The sequence below is a fragment of the Mustela nivalis genome (genome assembly GCF_964662115.1).
Source record: "Mustela nivalis genome assembly, chromosome: 13".
In the NCBI taxonomy this organism is placed as follows: Eukaryota; Metazoa; Chordata; class Mammalia; order Carnivora; family Mustelidae; genus Mustela; species Mustela nivalis.
This window is the reverse complement of record NC_139032.1, coordinates 81010323-81019554: the sequence shown is the minus strand read 5'-3', so window position 1 is coordinate 81019554 and position 9232 is coordinate 81010323. Positions and strand designations below refer to the sequence as shown.

Genomic DNA, 9232 nt, shown 5'->3' with positions numbered 1-9232 from the left:
ACTCACTGTTTGAAATTACAGGAGTGGGGGCACCTGGGTGGCTCAGTTCATTAGGCATCTGGCTTCGGCTGGTCATGATCTCAAGGTCCTGGGATGGAGGTTTGCACCGGGCTCCCTGCTCAGTGGGGAGTCTGCTTCTCCCTCTCCCTCTCCCTCTCCCTTTGTCCCTCTCCCTGGCTCATGCTCTCTCTCTCTCTTTCCCTCTTCATTCTCTTACATAAATAAATACAATCTTGAAATTACAAGAGTGAAGAATTGAAGGAAATATTCAGGAAGGAGATATGAGCTGTATCCGTAATCTCATCTGTTTAATCAGATGCAAAATGTAACCCTCAGTGGGCATTCTGTAACGCATCTTCCTGTTGGGTAAGAGGATCACATGAAAGGTTTTTCAAAGCATGTTGAGAATAAGAGTGGTTGAAAACCAAATATTCCAGAGCTCCGTCCCCGGTCTATTAAGTTACATACAGTTGTTTTCTGAATCAGCAAATCTGTTATCTTTTTAATACTTGTATAAAAGGAACAAGATTAAGTCTTGCCTTATAAATTGAATGTTCAGTATTTCCTATGTGTAATCATTATGTTCCTAAAATACAATTTGATGCTGGAGTGCCTGGCTGGCCCTGTCAGTTAAGCATCCAACGCTTGGTTTTGGCTCGAATCATGATCTCGGGCTTGTGACCTCTCAGCAGGGAGTCTGCTTGATATTCTCTCTCTCTCCCTCTGTCCTCGCCCTGCTCGCTCACTCGCTCGCTCTCTCAAATAAATCCTAAAATATCTGATACCATCCTATTTATCCTTGATGTCTCTCTCTCCTGCTCCTGTCCTGTCAACTATACCTTCAAAATCCATCTTGAATCCAACCACTTAGCACGCCCAGCACCACTGGTTTTTTTGCTCAAGCCATTGTCATCTCTTGCATGGGCTCCTGCAGTGCCTTCCTGCTGATCTCCCTGCCTCCCCTAGTGCCTCGTTAGGGTCCGTTTTCCACACAGTCAGCCAAAATGACCCTTTTAAAAATCTGAGCATGTCATGCCTGTCTGAGTGGCTTTGCATCACACCTAGAATAAAATGCAGAGACCTGCCAAGGGCCAGAACGGCCTGACCCCGACCACCTGTCTGTCCTTAGGGCCTACTGTTAACCGCCTTTGTTCACTGCTCCAGCCACACTAGCTTTGGTGTTTCTTGAATACAAGGGAGCCCCAACCCCAAGGCCTTTGCATCAGCTGTCCCACAGAGTTCACTGCCTCATCTGTTCCTGTCTCCATTCAAACATCAATGATCAAGAGGCCACCTGACCTCCCTTTCTAAAGTCACAGCCCTGTCACTTCCCAATCCCTCCCTTCCTCATTTTCTTAACAGCATTTATTGCTACCCAATTTTAGATATCTATTTCATCTTATTTTTCTCATTAGAATGTAAGTTCCATGTGAGCAGGAACTTTCATCCACTCCTCTATGCCCAACATTTAAAATGATGTGTGGTATATGTAAGAGATGTGGTATATGTAAGAGATGCTCAGTAAATACTTGGTGATGAAAAATCAAAAGTGTGGTACTTCAGAGATGAAGGGCCTTGAGAGGCTGACCCACAGGGCCTCCCATGGGCCCAGATTGAGAGAAAAAAAAAAAAATTACCCCAGAGAGAAAAAGGGCCTTGGCTAGGATCACACAGTTAATGGGAGAGCACCAGGTAGAACCCAGTCCTGCAAACACTAAAGTTTGGTATTTGTTACACAGGCAAGCTGGAGCGTCCCTTCACTCTGTGTGGCCCACAAAGCTAAGAATGACTTGCGCACTTTTAAACATGGAGGAAAGAGAAGAACACCATGTTGTGCCCCAGGAAAAATACATGAATTTTGAATTTCAGTGTCTGTCACAATAAATGTTTCTTGGAACATAGCCACGTGCACTCATGTCTGTCTGTTTTCGCATGACAGTTATAGAACGTGCGATGAGCACTGTCCGTTCCTCATCACATCTTTTGGGATGGAGGACTGGCTGTCCATGCCTAGTACCATCGCTGCACTGAAAAATAATGACATGCACTGAAAAAAAAATGACGAGATGCGCTCCTCGTACACATGAGGAAACTAAGACCCAGAGAGCTTTGGCATCAGGTATGCCCTGAGCCAGTCTCATAGCCCAGGTGAACAGGCTTGTCAGGACCCAGTTCAAGCAACAAACACTACTCCAACTGCCTTATGACAGAAATTTATTCGGCTCACGCAACCCAAAAGTCCAGATGTTCAAACAATAGGGTCAAGAATCGATCTCTTGATTGTGTTTTCATCTGAGTTGGTTCATTCTCAGGAAGCCTCTCCCTAGTCATGTCTGGAGAGAGACTGGGATCCCAGGTATAAAAAACAGATCTGTCAGAATTGATCCCAGGACATGGGACTGTCTGTGTATTCCTTCGGCATTTGGTCTTACTCGGCTGGGATTACTAATGATACAGAATGGCATTTCATTTTTAGTATGGCCTGCGACATTTGTAAGCTAGAAGTAGAATTTAAAATTTTAGCCTTAAAAAAAATCAAACCACTTAAGTTCTCCTCTTCTGAAAACAGGTCTCTCCCCATTGAAAAGCTTTCTGGTGGGTGATCTCATCCAAAGGAAAGTTGCTCATTCCTCAGACATGCGCTGACCATCTTCTGTGTGCGAGGCGTGGCGAGTAAGACACGCACCCTGCGCACTATCGTGTGCCATGATAAAGACAAGATCTGGGAGCTGGTAAAGGACAGAAGACAGGCACTTGACCAAGCCGGAAACACAGGTAAGGGCAGAGACCATTTCCCAGAGGAAGCAACACCTGAGATGAGTGCTACAGGATGTTTAAAATCCAGCCAGGCAGAAGGTTTAAGAAAAACTTTGGAGGAAGAAGAGCAAAGCCCATTCAAGGGAGAGCTCATCGAAATCGGAGTTAAGACGCTTCTGAACACCTAAACCCATAGGAGAAGCCAGGTGTATGAGGCCTTCCACAATCTGCTCCAAGCACATTCTCCCCCTAACCAGACCCAACTGCTTGCACACCCCGATTACAGTGCAATCTGCCAGACCTCCCGTGTCCTTGTTCAAGATGTCCCTTCTGCCTGAGAAGTCCCTCCCGCACATCCGCCCCATTTGTCAAACACACATCTTCCTACTCATCCTACCGGCCCCGAGGCACGCTCTTGTCTTTCCGTTTCTCAAATGCCTGACTCTGTTTTAGCTTACATCACCATACATTTTATAGGAATATAAATAATAAAATGTACCTGTATTTTTTTGGTCATTTTAGAAATTATTCAAAATGTTTTTCTAAGTTGAAAATCATTCTCGTTGAAAATAAGAGTCTCAGGGACAACTTGCTTTCCCCTGAAAACAAATAGCTGATGAATCAACTCTCTTCTGTATGGGGAGTTAACCCTCGATGCTGTAAAAATCTCAACTCCGGTTGGCGTCAGCTGCCATCCCTCTACTGATGTCCCCAGCGCTCCGTTCTTGAGCTCTGGCCTATCTTCTGAACCGCAGACCTAATATCCATCCAGTTCATTCCTGGGCCCCTACACCTGCACACCCCCCCCGGAACATTGAACCCAAACTGAATTCCTTATTCCCCTTTGCCTTCCTCTATCACTCCTGTGTTCCATGCGTTGGGGAACAACGTCATAAGTGAAAAATCAGAAAACTACGAGTTCTCTTTAACATTTTCCACTCCCCTGCCCCTCACATCCTGTCTCCTAAATAACCAACTTTACATATTAGTTATATGTGATATTATATGGACTCCTATAATACATATAATAAATGTATCCTATATATGAGTAGTATATATTCTATGGTTCTACATTACATACAGCTTCAGTGTATAAATATTATTTGGGGACTGGGTGTGTTATATATATATATATATATATATAACACACCCAGTATATATATATGATCACATATAACATAATGAAGTGACATGACAATTATGTCTTCATCATATTCCTTCTTTCCATCCTTCCTCTCCCTGCAAGCTCCTCCTCAGGTCTCACTTAGATCACTACAATATCTTCAGGGCTCAGTGAGGGACTCAACCCCTTCAAATCCATCCTCAAACCACTCCTTCAGTCATCTTTCCAAACCCCCACTTTGACCATGTCATCTTCATGCATAAAAGCCTTTGATGGCCCCTCCCAGTTTATATGTTAAAGTTGATGTTCTTTAGCTGATCATACAAGACTTATCTCAGCGTAACTTGTTCTTTTGCCTTATTCACCCTCTGCTGGAAAAAAAAGGTTAATAGGAGAGATTTACTTCAAACAATGTGGCCAAGGGCAGAGTTCTGCAAGGAGGGGACATGGAGCCCTTTGAGGACTCACCACTTAATAAGATCTCTCTGTGCTTTTGTGACCCCCCACTGGGTGACCACCTGCTTGCTGGATGCCAGACCGGTGCCAAGCTTTCAACTTGGAGATGTATCTCGGGCTTCCATGCCCATCGCAGCTCCTGCGGGTCCTCTGTTCATGCCTAGTTTATGGTTGAGGAAACTGAGGCTCATAGAGATTGCCACTTGCCTTAGTTCCCGCAGCCAGCGTGTAATAAAGTCAAGTAGAGCTCAGGCTACCCGACTCCAGACCCAGCATCCCCAGCCTCCGTGCCACACCGCACCTGAAGGGACAGGATGGATGATGCTTTCTGGACAGTTAGGCTGGGAGAGGCACAGCTTTCCAGATGAACCCAAACTCCCCACCCAGCACTCAGCCTTCCTAGATCTGGCTCCTGCCCAGCCTCACCCAGCAAATCGTTCACTGGACACCCACTCTCCATCCTGACCCTGCTCCCCTCAAGCCTGGCCTGAGTCACAGTCCCTCATTCTTTAGGACTTCACTCAAAGGTCAACTCCTGCCGGATGCCTTTCCCAACGTGCCTACCCTATAAGCCAGGTGAACTACCCCTCCTTCTGTGCTCCCCGCTGTGAAACCCTTGTCATGTCAGACTGCAAATGCTGGCTGTCTTCTCTCCCCGTAGACTGCGCTCCTTGCGGGCAGGGACCAGGACGGTTCACTCTGTGTTTCCAGCGCCTAGCCCAGCAAGGAGCAAGTGCTTTATTATCACCCGCTGACCTGAACTCACACAGCGAACGTCAGAAGTGAAAGGGGGCTCCAGGTGACTACGACTGTCCACATTCGCAGTATACGTGCAGTCTAAAAGGACCTTTCACACTGATGATCTCATTTACTCCTCTGAGACTGATATCATCCCTATAGGTGAGAAAACGGAGGTCCAGTTAAGTGACTTTTCCAACTTCGCCCAGCCAGGAAGTGGCTGGGCTGAGAATGACCTAGGGTCTATCTGACTCCAAGGCTAGTGCTCTTTTCATTACTTCCCCAGTGATCTGATCCAAATAACACACACAGTTAACTGATGAGGACACCGAGGCCAGGGGAGCAAATTTCTTGCCCAGGTCATACAGTCCATATTCTTCTACTCAAACGGGAAATGCCCAGGAGGGTCATGGGGTGAGGACTGAGTCCTGAGCTGGGAAAGCGTGTACTGCCTGTGTCCCTTCCCATTGCTCATTTCCCATTTGTCAAACCTGAATGTTTAAATCTTCTATTTAGTATTTACTCTGAAATGGCTTTCATCTAACTTCCCCCCCTGGCTCACCAATTTAGCTGTCAGAGTAAATAAATGTGAAGCTGGGTCTCTAGCCTCCCCTGGGCTCACATTACCTTCCTAGAATTACACCCCAGTGGGCAGAAACTGCTGCTGGGGGTGAAGCAGGGGGAGCTCTCATGATTTATCCAGTTACTTTTGAAGCCTCTTTTTAAACCCAAACCTTGGACCTAGACTCAGGTGGAGAAGGATGGCAAAACTCACCTTGGAGGATGAGAGGACCACATCCTGTTTAGTGACCAGGAGAAAGAATGAGGTAAGGATTAGATCACATCGTACCTTCAGGATGCTTATGACCTCATACATGCATGATGCTGATGACATACGACATACAGGCTCTGTATGACATTCTACACCTACGGTGTTTATACTATGCCGGAAACGGAGGCAACACTTCAAAAATACTAGTTTTTAATATGTGGTTTACTATCACTACGCTCCTGAGAGATAAGTGTCATCCCTCCATTTACGGGTAGGGAAACTAAGGCCTAGAGAGCCTAAGTGACTTGCCCACAGTCTCTTGTAGGAAGAAAATATGTATGGCAATGGAATGCACTGAGTATGCTGATCCCGAGTTTGCCACGGTCACTCATATATGGACTCTCTTTTCTGCTAGAGTCAGGAGTTGTTAGAAAAGAGATTTCTTTTCCAAAGTAAGTTTACTCCTGTCCCTTTTGAGGTCAGGCAAGTCTTGGGTTGGAATAAGGGCTCTGCAGCTCCCTTAGGTAAGTTATTCAGAAGAATATTAGATTATTTGATTGATTGATGCCCTGCCATCCCCCATTTAAAAAAAAAATGAAAACTATGGGGCGCTTGGGTGGCTCAGTGGGTTAAGCCTCTGCCTTCAGCTCAGGTCCTAGGGTCGAGCCCCACATCCGGCTCTCTGCTCAGCAGGGAGCCTTCTTCCCCCTCTCTCTCTGCCTACCTGTGATCTCTCTCTCTCTCTCTGTCAAATAAAAAAATAAAATCTTAAAAAAAAAAACTGTCATCTAGTAGAATAACACCTGGAAAATGTAGCCAGTCCATCCTGTAACAATGGGAACCCTTTGACATGGATCATTTGCTCTATTTTCCTAAGGATAAGAAGTGGACTCGGGGCACCTGGGTGGCTCAGTGGGTTGAGCCTCTGCCTTCGGCTCGGGTCATGATCTCAGGGTCCTGGGATCTAGCCCCGAATCAGGCTCTCTGCTCAGCAGGGAGCCTGCTTCCTCCCCGCCCCCCGCCTGCCTCTCTGCCTACTTGTGATCTCCGGCAAATAAATAAAATCTTTAAAAAAAATAATAATAAAAGAAGTGGACTCTGTTATCACCCCCACTTCACAGATGAGGAAGCTGAGGCTGAACCAGGGGCTGAATACCTTGTCCAGGGGCTACCAGATCATAAGGGGCAGTGCTACGACTCACATCACATAATCTGACCCCAGAGTCTCTCTCACTATTGAGATTAACACCTTTTGTTCCAATTTTGATTTCCTGAGCATCTACTCCAAATTCAGGAGCGGACCCGCATAGTAAGTATAAGAGTTTGGGTTTTGGAGAGTGAGTGCCACAGCCTGAAATGAGGCTCCTATAAGCTTGTTTTCTCAACTATAAAATAAATATAAAAACAAGGACACCTGTCTGGCTCAGTCAGAAAAGCATGCAACCCTTGATCTCTTGGTGGTGAGTTCGAGTCCACAATGGCCATGGAAACTACTTTTTAAAAATAAGTAAAATAGGGACGCCTGGGTGGCTCAGTTGGTTGAGCAGCTGCCTTCGGCTCAGGTCATGATCCCAGCGTCCTGGGATCGAGTCCCGCATCGGGCACCTTGCTCAGCGGGGAGCCTGCTTCTCCCTCTGCCTCTGCCTGCCATTCTGTCTGCCTGTGCTCGCTCTCTCCCCCTCTCTCTCTCTGATAAATAAATAAAATCTTTAAAAAAAAAATAAGTAAAATAACATAACCTCCTTGTAGGGCTGCTGCAAGGGCTGGAAGTATAATACAGTAGCTGAGTTTATTCGGTGCAAAGAGATAATTGAGGGGGAGGAGGTGGGTCATCTGTGGTTATGTGGATGTTTAAGGGTGCACGTGTTTATGTGTGTGCACACACGTGAATATGCACACATCTCACTAGCTTTCTCACTGCAATCGTGCTCTTTGTATAAAAGACTAGGATTCAGACAGAAACTTTTCACTCTGAATTTCTGTGTCTGAGAGCAGTCAATGACTAGGAGGAGGTGGGAGATGGCGCTTGCTGGGGCTGGGGCTGATTCTGTGTATCTGGGTGTCTGTAAAGGAACAATACTTGTGTCTTTTAGGGATATAAGTGTGGGTCTTTGGTATGACACTGGTGTGCAGATACCTTTGTCTGCCCTCTGTGCCCATGTGTGTGCGTGATTGGGGCTGAGACTATTGGGAATCCTGTGTCTGCAGAGGCGCGTATGCTGTTTTCGCCTACAAACTGACATCTGTAGGGATGTATGTGCATATCTGTGGGTGTCCGAGTATGGGACATGAGGTTTTATGTGAGTCTGGAGCTCTGTAGGTGTCAGCGCTCTCTTGAGTATGGGTGTATGTACAGGTGTAAAAACAGTTATGGGAGGTGCACATCTGTAAATGAGGGCAATCAGGGACTGTGATGGTAGGCACAATGGTGGTGGTAGGGGGTTGTTGTGATGTTGAGAAGATTGGATCTAAGTCTGAGTGTGCATATTTGTTTTTCAAAGGCGATGTGTATTTACATGTGTCTGTCTAGGTTCAGTCTGTGTGAGGAGAAGGGATCTGGAAGCTGTGAGTGTCCACTTGTGTGTGTATATTGTGGAGTGTTTGAGTCTGAGGTGTGTGTGTGTGTGTGTGTGTGTGTGTTTAGAGGCTGTGTGTCCTAGCCACATACCTGGGCTCCCCAGCCTTCCCTACCTCTCTATCAGTAGAACCCCATAGAAGGTGAGGTGTACATCAGACCAGATAGCTCAGCATATCCCACAGGGAATGGGGATATCCTAGGCAATTCCTCCCAGAAGAATTGAGGGTAACAACTGCCCCCCCTCCACACACACACACAGACACACCAAGTAACTCCCCATCCCCCATCCAACCCAATCCCATTCAGTGCCATTCCACTTTCTGATTGTTGTGGAGCAGAGACATGTGTGCAGGTGTGTATGCACGTATGTGTATGTATGCCTTGTATTAAAGTAAATGATGGGAAAAGGTAATTGTTGGCATCAGTAGGTACACAGATGTACCAGAAGTGGAACTACATCAACATACTATAATGTGCCACTTTCTATGGACTTCATCTCGGCCGGAATGGGACCATGGGTCCCTCTTGTACCTGCGAGTGGGGCTGTGCCTAAGGGCCGTGGGTACCCCCGGAGGGAGGGGCGGTAGTGAGAGCTGAGTGGAAGTTGTGGGGGTTGCTGATGCCTTTGTATGTCAGCTGTCTGAGTCTGTGTCAGCAGCTCTGAGATTCTGTGTGTCTATATGTCTGTGTGTGTCTCTGGGTCGCTGCCTCGCTGTGTGTGTCTCGCTCTGCCTTGGCGGGGAGGGGATTGGTCACGCATGACTCATCTTGAACCGAGCGGGGCTCCAGCGGCAGGGCGGCCGCCGCC

At 46.8% G+C, this 9232-nt stretch overlaps 1 long non-coding RNA gene across 1 annotated transcript in view; it reads right to left on the bottom strand.

Moving 5' to 3' along the window:
* Nucleotides 1-7515, bottom strand: part of LOC309846545 — a 762900-nt gene extending 755385 nt beyond the window's left edge. Inside the window, exon 1 of the long non-coding RNA XR_014301990.1 lies at nt 7452-7515. This is a non-coding gene — a long non-coding RNA (uncharacterized lncRNA). The remainder of the gene's footprint in view (nt 1-7451) is intronic.
* Nucleotides 7516-9232: the final 1717 nt, after the last annotated feature.